At 39.4% G+C, this 16,902-nt stretch overlaps 1 protein-coding gene across 2 annotated transcripts in view; it reads right to left on the bottom strand.

Annotated features, from left to right (window-relative positions):
* SLC1A7 (solute carrier family 1 member 7) overlaps positions 1-16,902 on the bottom strand; it is a 1,086,874-nt gene that overhangs the window by 475,746 nt on the left and 594,226 nt on the right. The gene's annotated exons all lie outside the window — the stretch shown is intronic.

Here is a 16,902-nt window from a genome sequence, read left to right as displayed (position 1 = left end):
TTCACAGCATTATCAATCATGCTGTTTAAGATACCACTGCTGATATAAACATTATTGACATGAAACAATATATAAGCATATTGTATAGTATGAATGGGGAAGGAGAAAGTTGAGGAGAGGGGAGAAAAGGAGAGAGATGACACAAATGTTGCCATTAGTAGATGTCCATTATTAAGTTGTACATTCACGTGATGTTCATTAACTTGTACATTTGTTCGTGAACGCTTACGGTGTTAGTGCAAAATTATTATGGACCCATTTGAGTCAGTAAGGATTGCTGAAATAAGGAGTACGTGAGACAATACACCATATCTATGGCATTATTCATTATTTGGATTCTAAGAATATAATGTATGTAGTAAATCCATTGTGTATTTATCTGAAGGACACAGGAAACCCCACACTCTGGGTCAGGGTATTAGTACATTACTAATTACGGAAGAAAACCAGAGGATACAATTTTGGAGACAGAAGGAATCAAGAAATTTAATTGAACCTGATCCATTATTTAAATATCAAGTTTTAATCGCGAATTAATCATAGCACTCAATAATTTTACATCGCAGGAAAGGAATTAAGAACACATAATTTCACATAGTTTCACATATAATCCATCTCATTCGTACACAGGCATCCAATAACCATTCATACATCCATCACAATAATACATGCAAGGTAAAACTTTATCCTAAAAAAGTCATAACAATTGATTTACTTATTGTCTTCATAAAAAAGAGAGAGAAAGAGATATATAATAAATATATATGAAAAGCCACAACAACAGATAGTTCAAGTGGTCATCAGTTTAGAATGGGTCACATCGATGTCCAAAGTTGACCTCATCACTGGTTTCTCAACCGGTTTCGGCGTATTTAACTTTAATTGAGTTACGCCTTCATCAGGAGAATAACAATTCAACTCTAAAAAGACAGGGAGATATACATATATGAGAGACCTCATCATAGAACCACTAGAGAAAACAAAGCGAAACCCCCAATTATCAACCAATTCATATTCATTAAAAGTGATTTAAAATCAAACACAACCTGCCCCCTACCTTGTGCCATAACTCCAAGGGGGGTACTTTGCATGCTATAAACAGTGCTACCATGATCATTGATGCCCCAAAGTGCAGAGAGAATCAACCCCTCATGGCCATCAAGCGGACCCATTAAGTTAGTGAGGAGATGCAAATTCCCATGTATTAAACTTGCGTGATCTATTTATACAGGCAGTGTGCTATGCGAGCGCTTATAGGTCTAATTTTTAATAACTAACCTTCATGAATGAAGAGAGAAGGAGAGACAGCTGAAAATTCCTGATATGAAGAACAGGAGTACCAGCTATACCAATATGCGATGTCCCAACACATCTGTACTGCGTAACCGTCAGCTGAAGATATGGGAATGGCTCAATCCTGCAGTGGCTGTTTTTCATGCAGGCAGCACCATTTCGGAGGAAAGGATCAATCCTCCAATATAAATTTTCATAGACTCAAGGGGTACACCCAGAGATTCACAACTCTCCCGTTCCCTATATAAATGAGAAAAAAGGTCAGAACTGTTGATAAGACACTGGCCTCTGACCCTACCATAGTCATAAAAGCTGCTGACAAAGGCGGGGGGATAGTAGTCTGGGATGCCAATAAATATGACCAAGAAGTGTTCAGACTTCTTCACATTCCAGGTCATTACACCAAAATAGCACAAGATCCATCGAAGTTGATTAAACTTAAAATACTCCAACTCACGGAAGAAGCCAGCCAAGCAGGTTTCCTTTCGGTAAAAGAAATTGAATACATCAACCACTCAGATGATCGCATTCCTCTGTTCTATATCATGCCCAAGATGCATAAAGATATTCAAAATCCCCCGGGACGTCCAATTGTTTCAGGATGCGGATCGATTCTCGAGCCACTATCAAAGTAAATCGATTTTTTCATCAAACCCTTGGCCATGGCAACACCTACTTTCCTCTTAGATTCCAGAGATGTGATTAATTTGGTAGAAAATCTGAACTTTGATTCCGACACACAAATATTGGTCACATTAGATATTGAGGCTCTTTATACAAACATACCTCAAGAAAGAGCTATACAGAGCTTAGAAATCATACTCAATAGGCAACCATATCCACATAGTGTTCCCACCAATTTTCTGTGTGAAGTTGCCAAGTTAGTTTTAACCAACAGTTTTTTTAAATTCAAGGAAGAATTCTTTTTACAAATTAAAGGGACTGCTATGGGCTGTACTTTTGCCCCAAATCTAGCCATCATCTTTATGGCTCTTCTTGAGGAAGAAAAAATCCTGGCAAACTCAATTCTGTTCCGGCAACAGATTAAGTTATACCGCCGATACATTCACGACATACTCTTAATATGGGAAGGCAATACTCAGTCTTTAATTCAATTTGTGGAATGGCTCAACAAAGTTGATTCAGATATTCATTTCACGTTTGAGTACTCCACTACGAGGATTGCTTTCTTAGATTTATCTATCTTTGAACAAAGAGGTGTCTTACGAAGTGAATTATTCAGAAAGACGACAGAAAGGAACACCACACTCTGTTTTGAGAGTCAACATCCCTCCAGCTTGCTACGGAACTTACCTTTCGGTATGTTCCTACGGTTACGCCGGAATTGTTCTGATATTGATAATTTTATCAAACATGCTACCATCCTAGAAAATAGACTATTAGAACGAGGCTACCCTAAAAAGCTCATCAAACACTCTAGAAAGAGAGCCCGCTATGCAAATCGAGATCTGCTACTATTACCTAAAAATGAGAACATTAAAAAAGAACAATTGGTTTGTGTCTCGACCTATTGCCAATACAGTAATACCATTAAAGGCATCATTTTAAAAAATTGGCGGGTCCTGAATGCATCCGGCATGATTTTGCCAAAACCCTTATTTGCTTTCAAGAAAGGCAAAAATCTAAAACAAAAAATGACACGTGCAAGTAGTACCTCAGCTAAACCAACCGCGATCAGGGACACCAACTTTAACCTAGTGATAGGGCATTATCCATGCACGTCATGTACTGCCTGCAAGTTCTAAAAAAAAATGACTTCTTTCATAATGGAAAATAAAACCTGGGACTACGCACCTTTACAACGTGTAAAAGTAAAAACGTCATTTATGCAATTTCATGTCATTGCAAAATGATGTATATTGGAAAAACCACGAGAGAAGTAAGCACCAGAATTAATGAGCATCGCTCAAAAATTAATACTCGGAATCTAAATGCTCCTATGGTAATTCATTTTGTTCAAATGGGCCATACTGCGGAACAAATGGAGTGGTTCTGTATTGAAAAAGTAATTGCCTCCAACGTAACCCAAATGACAAAAAAACTGGCTTACAAAGAACAATTATGGATCTTTAACCTAAAAACTTTAACTAATGGTTTGAACACACTAGAACCAGGTCTTTCATATTCCTAAAGGGGATCCACCATTGAGACGTTGACGTGGGAAACACCTTAGGTCCCGTCCATCGCGAGCCCTCTGATGCCACTGAGAACGAGAAAAACAGGCCGGTATACCATTCATAGTCCGTTTTTCACCTTGATTGACAAGCTACAGTCACGTGAGCGGCCCTTGCAGTCACGTGAGTGCTAGTATAGTATTTAAGAAGCCGTAGGAATAGTTCTTACGTCGCCAGTTCTTACGTCGGGTTACGGACCACACAGACCCTGTGAGCAAGCATATTTTTAACACCTCGTCCCGGAATAGTAAGTAGACTCTTCCTGTTTCTTGCTAGAAAGCTTTATTTATTTTTTCAGCCACGAGCTACCCGGTATTTATTAGGCTTGCATACAGTGGGTCTTTGACTTTGTTCAATTATATATGCCTCCGGCTGCTGACACCCTTCCAATGCCGAGCACTCTCTCGTTAGTAACGTGAGCCCTGGCAATTGATTATCTTTGCTTCGGGAGTTCTACCCGAATTGTTATTGTGATTCGCGTGACTTTTGCTTCGCCCCAACTCGACCTTATCAACAGTTCTGACCTTTTTTCTCATTTATATAGGGAACGGGAGAGTTGTGAATCTCTGGGTGTACCCCTTGAGTCTATGAAAATTTATATTGGAGGATTGATCCTTTCCTCCGAAATGGTGCTGCCTGCATGAAAAACAGCCACTGCAGGATTGAACCATTCCCATATCTTCAGCTGACGGTTACGCAGTACAGACGTGTTGGGACATCGCATATTGGCATAGCTGGTACTCCTGTTCTTCATATCAGGAATTTTCAGCTGTCTCTCCTTCTCTCTCTTCATTCATGAAAGTTAGTTATTAAAAATTAGACCTATAAGCGCTCGCATAGCACACTGCCTGTATAAATAGATCACGCAAGTTTAATACATGGGAATTTGCATCTTCTCACTAACTTAATGGGTCCGCTTGATGGCCACGAGGGGTTGATTCTCTCTGCACTTTGGGGCATCAATGATCATGGTAGCACTGTTTATAGCATGCAAAGTACCCCCCTTGGAGTTATGGCACAAGGTAGGGGGCAGGTTGTGTTTGATTTTAAATCTCTTTTAATGAATATGAATTGGTTGATAATTGGGGGTTTCCCTTTGTTTTCTCTAGTGGTTCTATGATGAGGTCTCTCATATATGTATATCTCCCTGTCTTTTTAGAGTTGAATTGTTATTCTCCTGATGAAGGCGTAACTCAATTAAAGTTAAATACGCCGAAACCGGTTGAGAAACCAGTGATGAGGTCAACTTTGGACATCGATGTGACCCATCCTAAACTGATGACCACTTGAACTATCTGTTGTTGTGGCTTTTCATATATATTTATTATATATCACTTTCTCTCTTTTTTTTATGAAGACAATAAGTAAATCAATTGTTATGACTTTTTTAGGATAAAGTTTTACCCTGCATGTATTATTGTGATGGATGTATGAATGGTTATTGGATGCCTGTGTACGAATGAGATGGATTATATGTGAAACTATGTGAAATTATGTGTTCTTAATTCCTTTCCTGCGATGTAAAATTATTGAGTGCTATGATTAATTCTCGATTAAAATTTGATATTTAAATAATGGATCAGGTTCAATTAAATTTCTTGATTCCTTCTGTCTCCAAAATTGTATCCTCTGGTTTTCTTCCGTAATTAGTAATGTACTAATACCCTGACCCAGAGTGTGGGGTTTCCTGTGTCCTTCAGATAAATATATAAAATTCAGCCCTTGGCTGTGCAGGTTATTTTATTCTGTTATTGACTGTGTGTTGATCCTGTTGAGGAATTTGTTTTGACATTTTTGTGCACTTTGCATGTGCATTGGTGTACCCCTTTCTAGTGCTGGAGAGTATCACACCAACATGGCTGAATCCGACACCATTTCGTTTACTGAGGGACAGATAGCTGAACTCATCGAGGGTCCCTCATTTTTTGAAAATTTGCAATTAGCCATACAAAATCAACGGTCTACAAGTGAATCTCTGTTGAGATTGAAAAAGAAGCAATTTCGCACTGAAATGCACGGACATGTACTAAAGGAATATCTAAAATCAAGTATCATCCCGCAGGGATTACAGTCGAAAATTATCCCATGTTTATTTCTGGATGACAACGACTATAACATAGCATTTAGTCAAGTAGCTACCAAATGTAGCCGTGACCTCTTGGTGCTAACTATAACAACAGCCCAGAGAGTAAGTGGTAAGATTTTGGAAACGCTATTGGAACAAGAGAAGTCTTTTTTGACAAATACGCTAATCACAGAAGCTAAACAAAAACTAGAGCAGATTGATAAATCTTTTCTAGAATTTAAGAACTTAACAATTGAAAAAAAGACAAATAAACTAAAAAAAGACATCTCACTCTTCAAAAAGGAATTGGTATATCCATACCTTGCAAAAGATTTCAATCCCCAAACATTTTGGAAAACTAACATAAATCAGAATATAGGTCCTAAAAAAAGATGGGTCACTTTTTCGGACACGTCGTCCATAATTCGGGCAATGATGATCCTAATCAATCTTTGGGCGACCCCCCTTTTCGAGGAAGGGGCGGCCGAAAAGGCCGCAGAGTAGCGCCCCAAGGCCGAATGTCCCGGGGAATGCCCATGCAAAACAATCCGGGACAGGGTATGACACACCGGGACTTTCAAACCCGCAACCGGGCTTACAGATGGTAAATGAAATATTACCAATCTTTAATCTCTCATCCCGTATATTAACAACATCGGAAACATCAGTACTTAAACGTGGCCTATCGTTTGTTCCATCGCAGAATCCTAGTGCAATGGCGTTGATAAGTGAAATTAAAGAATTTCTACGTAAACGTAGACTTCGGTTCTATTTTATGAACCATACGATACTAAGGGAGCCTAACATCTCCGGTCTCTCAAAACCTTCTTCATTCACTCCGAGTTTGAGTGACCTTCCCCCTGAAGTAGCCATCTTAGAAAAATTGGTTCTCAAAGAAGTAGAACAGCAGATCCGTCATTACAGACACCAATCAGGACCAAACTTAGATTTACTAGAATTCCAGGCCATTAAGACACTGGCCTCTGACCCTACCATAGTCATAAAAGCTGCTGACAAAGGCGGGGGGATAGTAGTCTGGGATGCCAATAAATATGACGAAGAAGTGTTCAGACTTCTTCACATTCCAGGTCATTACACCAAAATAGCACAAGATCCATCGAAGTTGATTAAACTTAAAATACTCCAACTCACGGAAGAAGCCAGCCAAGCAGGTTTCCTTTCGGTAAAAGAAATTGAATACATCAACCACTCAGATGATCGCATTCCTCTGTTCTATATCATGCCCAAGATGCATAAAGATATTCAAAATCCCCCGGGACGTCCAATTGTTTCAGGATGCGGATCGATTCTCGAGCCACTATCAAAGTACATCGATTTTTTCATCAAACCTTTGGCCATGGCAACACCTACTTTCCTCTTAGATTCCAGAGATGTGATTAATTTGGTAGAATATCTGAACTTTGATTCTGACACACAAATATTGGTCACATTAGATATTGAGGCTCTTTATACAAACATACCTCAAGAAAGAGCTATACAGAGCTTAGAAATCATACTCAATAGACAACCATATCCACATAGTGTTCCCACCAATTTTCTGTGTGAAGCTGCCAAATTAGTTTTAACCAACAGTTTTTTTTAAATTCAAGGAAGAATTCTTTCTACAAATTAAAGGGACTGCTATGGGCTGTACTTTTGCCCCAAATCTAGCCATCATCTTTATGGCTTTTCTTGAGGAAGAAAAAATCCTGGCAAACTCAAATCCGTTCCGGCAATAGATTAAGTTATACCGCCGATACATTGACGACATACTCTTAATATGGGAAGGCAATACTCAGTCTTTAATTCAATTTGTGGAATGGCTCAACAAAGTGGATTCAGATATTCATTTCACGTTTGAGTACTCCACTACGAGGATTGCTTTCTTAGATTTATCTATCTTTGAACAAAGAGGTGTCTTACGAACTGAATTATTCGGAAAGACGACAGAAAGGAACACCACACTCTGTTTTGAGAGTCAACATCCCTCCAGCTTGCTACGGAACTTACCTTTCGGTATGTTCCTGCGGTTACGCCGGAATTGTTCTGATATTGATAATTTTATCAAACATGCTACCATCCTAGAAAATAGACTATTAGAACGAGGCTACCCTAAAAAGCTCATCAAACACTCTAGAAAGAGAGCCCGCTATGCAAATCGAGATCTGCTACTATTACCTAAAAATGAGAACATTAAAAAAGAACAATTGGTTTGTGTCTCGACCTATTGCCAATACAGTAATACCATTAAAGGCATCATTTTAAAAAATTGGCGGGTCCTGAATGCATCCGGCATGATTTTGCCAAAACCCTTATTTGCTTTCAAGAAAGGCAAAAATCTAAAACAAAAAATGACACGTGCAAGTAGAACCTCAGCTAAACCAACCGCGATCAGGGACACCAACTTTAACCCAGTGATAGGGCATTATCCATGCACGTCATGTACTGCCTGCAAGTTCTCAAAAAAAATGACTTCTTTCATAATGGAAAATAAAACCTGGGACTTACGCACCTTTACAACGTGTAAAAGTAAAAACTTCATTTATGCAATTTCATGTCCTTGCAAAATGATGTATATTGGAAAAACCACGAGAGAAGTAAGCACCCGAATTAATGAGCATCGCTCAAAAATTAATACTCGGAATCTAAATGCTCCTATGGTAATTCATTTTGTTCAAATGGGCCATACTGCGGAACAAATGGAGTGGTTCTGTATTGAAAAAGTAATTGCCTCCAACGTAACCCAAATGACAAAAAAACTGGCTTACAAAGAACAATTATGGATCTTTAACCTAAAAACTTTAACTAATGGTTTGAACACACTAGAACCAGGTCTTTCATATTCCTAAAGGGGATCCACCATTGAGACGTTGACGTGGGAAACACCTTAGGTCCCGTCCATCGCGAGCCCTCTGATGCCACTGAGAACGAGAAAAACAGGCCGGTATACCATTCATAGTCCGTTTTTCACCTTGATTGACAAGCTACAGTCACGTGAGCGGCCCTTGCAGTCACGTGAGCGCTAGTATAGTATTTAAGAAGCCGTAGGAATAGTTCTTACGTCGCCAGTTCTTACGTCGGGTTATGGACCACACAGACCCTGCGAGCAAGCATATTTTTAACACCTCGTCCCGGAATAGTAAGTAGACTCTTCCTGTTTCTTGCTAGAAAGCTTTATTTATTTTTTCAGCCACGAGCTACCCGGTATTTATTAGGCTTGCATACAGTGGGTCTTTGACTTTGTTCAATTATATATGCCTCCGGCTGCTGACACCCTTCCAATGCCGAGCACTCTCCCGTTAGTAACGTGAGCCCTGGCAATTGATTATCTTTGCTTCGGGAGTTCTACCCGAATTGTTATTGTGATTCGCGTGACTTTTGCTTCGCCCCAACTCGACCTTATCAACAGTTCTCACCTTTTTTCTCATTTATATAGGGAACGGGAGAGTTGTGAATCTCTGGGTGTACCCCTTGAGTCTATGAAAATTTATATTGGAGGATTGATCCTTTCCTCCGAAATGGTGCTGCCTGCATGAAAAACAGCCACTGCAGGATTGAACCATTCCCATATCTTCAGCTGACGGTTACGCAGTACAGACGTGTTGGGACATCGCATATTGGTATAGCTGGTACTCCTGTTCTTCATATCAGGAATTTTCAGCTGTCTCTCCTTCTCTCTCTTCATTCATGAAAGTTAGTTATTAAAAATTAGACCTATAAGCGCTCGCATAGCACACTGCCTGTATAAATAGATCACGCAAGTTTAATACATGGGAATTTGCATCTTCTCACTAACTTAATGGGTCCGCTTGATGGCCACGAGGGGTTGATTCTCTCTGCACTTTGGGGCATCAATGATCATGGTAGCACTGTTTATAGCATGCAAAGTACCCCCCTTGGAGTTATGGCACAAGGTAGGGGGCAGGTTGTGTTTGATTTTAAATCACTTTTAATGAATATGAATTGGTTGATAATTGGGGGTTTCCCTTTGTTTTCTCTAGTGGTTCTATGATGAGGTCTCTCATATATGTATATCTCCCTGTCTTTTTAGAGTTGAATTGTTATTCTCCTGATGAAGGCGTAACTCAATTAAAGTTAAATACGCCGAAACCGGTTGAGAAACCAGTGATGAGGTCAACTTTGGACATCGATGTGACCCATCCTAAACTGATGACCACTTGAACTATCTGTTGTTGTGGCTTTTCATATATATTTATTATATATCTCTTTCTCTCTCTTTTTTATGAAGACAATAAGTAAATCAATTGTTATGACTTTTTTAGGATAAAGTTTTACCATGCATGTATTATTGTGATGGATGTATGAATGGTTATTGGATGCCTGTGTACGAATGAGATGGATTATATGTGAAACTATGTGAAATTATGTGTTCTTAATTCCTTTCCTGCGATGTAAAATTATTGAGTGCTATGATTAATTCTCGATTAAAATTTGATATTTAAATAATGGATCAGGTTCAATTAAATTTCTTGATTCCTTCTGTCTCCAAAATTGTATCCTCTGGTTTTCTTCCGTAATTAGTAATGTACTAATACCCTGACCCAGAGTGTGGGGTTTCCTGTGTCCTTCAGATAAATATATAAAATTCAGCCGTTGGCTGTGCAGGTTATTTTATTCTGTTATTGACTGTGTGTTGATCCTGTTGAGGAATTTGTTTTGACATTTTTGTGCACTTTGCATGTGCATTGGTGTACCCCTTTCTAGTGCTGGAGAGTATCACACCAACATGGCTGAATCCGACACCATTTCGTTTACTGAGGGACAGATAGCTGAACTCATCGAGGGTCCCTCATTTTTTGAAAATTTGCAATTACCCATACAAAATCAACGGTCTACAAGTGAATCTCTGTTGAGATTGAAAAAGAAGCGTTTTCGCACTGAAATGCACGGACATGTACTAAAGGAATATCTAAAATCAAGTATCATCCCGCAGGGATTACAGGTGAAAATTATCCCATGTTTATTTCTGGATGACAACGACTATAACATAGCATTTAGTCAAGTAGCTACCAAATGTAGCCGTGACCTCTTGGTGCTAACTATAACAACAGCCCAGAGAGTAAGTGGTAAGATTTTGGAAACGCTATTGGAACAAGAGAAGTCTTTTTTGACAAATACGCTAATCACAGAAGCTAAACAAATACTAGAGCAGATTGATAAATCTAATCTAGAATTTAAGAACTTAACAATTGAAAAAAAGACGAATAAACTAAAAAAAGACCTCTAACTCTTCAAAAAGGAATTGGTATATCCATACCTTGCAGAAGATTTCAATCCCCAAACATTTTGGAAAACTAACATAAATCAGAATATAGGTCCTAAAAAAAGATGGGTCACTTTTTCGGACACGTCGTCCAGTAATTCGGGCAATGATGATCCTAATCAATCTTTGGGCGACCCCCCTTTTCGAGGAAGGGGCGGCCGAAAAGGCCGCAGAGTAGCGCCCCAAGGCCAAATGTCCCGGGGAATGCCCATGCAAAACAATCCGGGACAGGGTATGACACACCGGGACTTTCAAACCCGCAACCGGGCTTACAGATGGTAAATGAAATATTACCAATCTTTAATCTCTCATCCCGTATATTAACTACATCGGAAACATCAGTACTTAAACGTGGCCTATCGTTTGTTCCATCGCAGAATCCTAGTGCAATGGCGTTGATAAGTGAAATTAAAGAATTTCTACGTAAACTTAGACTTCGGTTCTATTTTATGGACCATACGATACTAAGGGAGCCTAACATCTCCGGTCTCTCAAAACCTTCTTCATTCACTCCGAGTTTGAGTGACCTTCCCCCTGAAGTAGCCATCTTAGAAAAATTGGTTCTCAAAGAAGTAGAACAGCAGATCCGTCATTGCAGACACCAATCAGGACCAAACTTAGATTTACTAGATTTCCAGGCCATTAAGACACTGGCCTCTGACCCTACCATAGTCATAAAAGCTGCTGACAAAGGCGGGGGGATAGTAGTCTGGGATTCCAATAAATATGACGAAGAAGTGTTCAGACTTCTTCACATTCCAGGTCATTACACCAAAATAGCACAAGATCCATCAAAGTTGATTAAACTTAAAATACTCCAACTCACGGAAGAAGCCAGCCAAGCAGGTTTCCTTTCGGTAAAAGAAATTGAATACATCAACCACTCAGATGATCGCATTCCTCTGTTCTATATCATGCCCAAGATGCATAAAGATATTCAAAATCCCCCGGGACGTCCAATTGTTTCAGGATGCGGATCGATTCTCGAGCCACTATCAAAGTACATCGATTTTTTCATCAAACCCTTGGCCATGGCAACACCTACTTTCCTCTTAGATTCCAGAGATGTGATTAATTTGGTAGAATATCTGAACTTTGATTCTGACACACAAATATTGGTCACATTAGATATTGAGGCTCTTTATACAAACATACCTCAAGAAAGAGCTATACAGAGCTTAGAAATCATACTCAATAGACAACCATATCCACATAGTGTTCCCACCAATTTTCTGTGTGAAGCTGCCAAGTTAGTTTTAACCAACAGTTTTTTTTAAATTCAAGGAACAATTCTTTCTACAAATTAAAGGGACTGCTATGGGCTGTACTTTTGCCCCAAATCTAGCCATCATCTTTATGGCTCTTCTTGAGGAAGAAAAAATCCTGGCATACTCAAATCCGTTCCGGCAACAGATTAAGTTATACCGCCGATACATTGACGACATACTCTTAATATGGGAAGGCAATACTCAGTCTTTAATTCAATTTGTGGAATGGCTCAACAAAGTGGATTCAGATATTCATTTCACGTTTGAGTACTCCACTACGAGGATTGCTTTCTTAGATTTATCTATCTTTGAACAAAGAGGTGTCTTACGAACTGAATTATTCGGAAAGACGACAGAAAGGAACACCACACTCTGTTTTGAGAGTCAACATCCCTCCAGCTTGTTACGGAACTTACCTTTCGGTATGTTCCTACGGTTACGCCGGAATTGTTCTGATATTGATAATTTTATCAAACATGCTACCATCCTAGAAAATAGACTATTAGAACGAGGCTACCCTAAAAAGCTCATCAAACACTCTAGAAAGAGAGCCCGCTATGCAAATCGAGATCTGCTACTATTACCTAAAAATGAGAACATTAAAAAAGAACAATTGGTTTGTGTCTCGACCTATTGCCAATACAGTAATACCATTAAAGGCATCATTTTAAAAAATTGGCGGGTCCTGAATGCATCCGGCATGATTTTGCCAAAACCCTTATTTGCTTTCAAGAAAGGCAAAAATCTAAAACAAAAAATGACACGTGCAAGTAGAACCTCTGCTAAACCAACCGCGATCAGGGACACCAACTTTAACCCAGTGATAGGGCATTATCCATGCACGTCATGTACTGCCTGCAAATTCTCAAAAAAAATGACTTCTTTCATAATGGAAAATAAAACCTGGGACTTACGCACCTTTACAACGTGTAAAAGTAAAAACGTCATTTATGCAATTTCATGTCCTTGCAAAATGATGTATATTGGAAAAACCACGAGAGAAGTAAGCACCAGAATTAATGAGCATCGCTCAAAAATTAATACTCGGAATCTAAATGCTCCTATGGTAATTCATTTTGTTCAAATGGGCCATACTGCGGAACAAATGGAGTGGTTCTGTATTGAAAAAGTAATTGCCTCCAACGCAACCCAAATGACAAAAAAACTGGCTTACAAAGAACAATTATGGATCTTTAACCTAAAAACTTTAACTAATGGTTTGAACACACTAGAACCAGGTCTTTCATATTCCTAAAGGGGATCCACCATTGAGACGTTGACGTGGGAAACACCTTAGGTCCCGTCCATCGCGAGCCCTCTGATGCCACTGAGAACGAGAAAAACAGGCCGGTATACCATTCATAGTCCGTTTTTCACCTTGATTGACAAGCTACAGTCACGTGAGCGGCCCTTGCAGTCACGTGAGCGCTAGTATAGTATTTAAGAAGCCGTAGGAATAGTTCTTACGTCGACAGTTCTTACGTCGGGTTACGGACCACACAGACCCTGCGAGCAAGCATATTTTTAACAGCTCGTCCCGGAATAGTAAGTAGACTCTTCCTGTTTCTTGCTAGAAAGCATTATTTATTTTTTCAGCCACGAGCTACCCGGTATTTATTAGGCTTGCATACAGTGGGTCTTTGACTTTGTTCAATTATATATGCCTCCGGCTGCTGACACCCTTCCAATGCCGAGCACTCTCCCGTTAGTAACGTGAGCCCTGGCAATTGATTATCTTTGCTTCGGGAGTTCTACCCGAATTGTTATTGTGATTCGCGTGACTTTTGCTTCGCCCCAACTCGACCTTATCAACAGTTCTCACCTTTTTTCTCATTTATATAGGGAACGGGAGAGTTGTGAATCTCTGGGTGTACCCCTTGAGTCTATGAAAATTTATATTGGAGGATTGATCCTTTCCTCCGAAATGGTGCTGCCTGCATGAAAAACAGCCACTGCAGGATTGAACCATTCCCATATCTTCAGCTGACGGTTACGCAGTACAGACGTGTTGGGACATCGCATATTGGTATAGCTGGTACTCCTGTTCTTCATATCAGGAATTTTCAGCTGTCTCTCCTTCTCTCTCTTCATTCATGAAAGTTAGTTATTAAAAATTAGACCTATAAGCGCTCGCATAGCACACTGCCTGTATAAATAGATCACGCAAGTTTAATACATGGGAATTTGCATCTTCTCACTAACTTAATGGGTCCGCTTGATGGCCACGAGGGGTTGATTCTCTCTGCACTTTGGGGCATCAATGATCATGGTAGCACTGTTTATAGCATGCAAAGTACCCCCCTTGGAGTTATGGCACAAGGTAGGGGGCAGGTTGTGTTTGATTTTAAATCACTTTTAATGAATATGAATTGGTTGATAATTGGGGGTTTCCCTTTGTTTTCTCTAGTGGTTCTATGATGAGGTCTCTCATATATGTATATCTCCCTGTCTTTTTAGAGTTGAATTGTTATTCTCCTGATGAAGGCGTAACTCAATTAAAGTTAAATACGCCGAAACCGGTTGAGAAACCAGTGATGAGGTCAACTTTGGACATCGATGTGACCCATCCTAAACTGATGACCACTTGAACTATCTGTTGTTGTGGCTTTTCATATATATTTATTATATATCTCTTTCTCTCTCTTTTTTATGAAGACAATAAGTAAATCAATTGTTATGACTTTTTTAGGATAAAGTTTTACCATGCATGTATTATTGTGATGGATGTATGAATGGTTATTGGATGCCTGTGTACGAATGAGATGGATTATATGTGAAACTATGTGAAATTATGTGTTCTTAATTCCTTTCCTGCGATGTAAAATTATTGAGTGCTATGATTAATTCTCGATTAAAATTTGATATTTAAATAATGGATCAGGTTCAATTAAATTTCTTGATTCCTTCTGTCTCCAAAATTGTATCCTCTGGTTTTCTTCCGTAATTAGTAATGTACTAATACCCTGACCCAGAGTGTGGGGTTTCCTGTGTCCTTCAGATAAATATATAAAATTCAGCCGTTGGCTGTGCAGGTTATTTTATTCTGTTATTGACTGTGTGTTGATCCTGTTGAGGAATTTGTTTTGACATTTTTGTGCACTTTGCATGTGCATTGGTGTACCCCTTTCTAGTGCTGGAGAGTATCACACCAACATGGCTGAATCCGACACCATTTCGTTTACTGAGGGACAGATAGCTGAACTCATCGAGGGTCCCTCATTTTTTGAAAATTTGCAATTACCCATACAAAATCAACGGTCTACAAGTGAATCTCTGTTGAGATTGAAAAAGAAGCGTTTTCGCACTGAAATGCACGGACATGTACTAAAGGAATATCTAAAATCAAGTATCATCCCGCAGGGATTACAGGTGAAAATTATCCCATGTTTATTTCTGGATGACAACGACTATAACATAGCATTTAGTCAAGTAGCTACCAAATGTAGCCGTGACCTCTTGGTGCTAACTATAACAACAGCCCAGAGAGTAAGTGGTAAGATTTTGGAAACGCTATTGGAACAAGAGAAGTCTTTTTTGACAAATACGCTAATCACAGAAGCTAAACAAATACTAGAGCAGATTGATAAATCTAATCTAGAATTTAAGAACTTAACAATTGAAAAAAAGACGAATAAACTAAAAAAAGACCTCTAACTCTTCAAAAAGGAATTGGTATATCCATACCTTGCAGAAGATTTCAATCCCCAAACATTTTGGAAAACTAACATAAATCAGAATATAGGTCCTAAAAAAAGATGGGTCACTTTTTCGGACACGTCGTCCAGTAATTCGGGCAATGATGATCCTAATCAATCTTTGGGCGACCCCCCTTTTCGAGGAAGGGGCGGCCGAAAAGGCCGCAGAGTAGCGCCCCAAGGCCAAATGTCCCGGGGAATGCCCATGCAAAACAATCCGGGACAGGGTATGACACACCGGGACTTTCAAACCCGCAACCGGGCTTACAGATGGTAAATGAAATATTACCAATCTTTAATCTCTCATCCCGTATATTAACTACATCGGAAACATCAGTACTTAAACGTGGCCTATCGTTTGTTCCATCGCAGAATCCTAGTGCAATGGCGTTGATAAGTGAAATTAAAGAATTTCTACGTAAACTTAGACTTCGGTTCTATTTTATGGACCATACGATACTAAGGGAGCCTAACATCTCCGGTCTCTCAAAACCTTCTTCATTCACTCCGAGTTTGAGTGACCTTCCCCCTGAAGTAGCCATCTTAGAAAAATTGGTTCTCAAAGAAGTAGAACAGCAGATCCGTCATTGCAGACACCAATCAGGACCAAACTTAGATTTACTAGATTTCCAGGCCATTAAGACACTGGCCTCTGACCCTACCATAGTCATAAAAGCTGCTGACAAAGGCGGGGGGATAGTAGTCTGGGATTCCAATAAATATGACGAAGAAGTGTTCAGACTTCTTCACATTCCAGGTCATTACACCAAAATAGCACAAGATCCATCAAAGTTGATTAAACTTAAAATACTCCAACTCACGGAAGAAGCCAGCCAAGCAGGTTTCCTTTCGGTAAAAGAAATTGAATACATCAACCACTCAGATGATCGCATTCCTCTGTTCTATATCATGCCCAAGATGCATAAAGATATTCAAAATCCCCCGGGACGTCCAATTGTTTCAGGATGCGGATCGATTCTCGAGCCACTATCAAAGTACATCGATTTTTTCATCAAACCCTTGGCCATGGCAACACCTACTTTCCTCTTAGATTCCAGAGATGTGATTAATTTGGTAGAATATCTGAACTTTGATTCTGACA

The sequence above is a fragment of the Ambystoma mexicanum genome, chromosome 1q (genome assembly GCF_040938575.1).
Source record: "Ambystoma mexicanum isolate Mex_15411 chromosome 1q, UKY_AmexF1_1, whole genome shotgun sequence".
Taxonomy (NCBI): domain Eukaryota; kingdom Metazoa; phylum Chordata; class Amphibia; order Caudata; family Ambystomatidae; genus Ambystoma; species Ambystoma mexicanum.
Note: the sequence above shows the minus strand (reverse complement) of the source record. Positions and strands in the feature narration are given on the sequence as shown.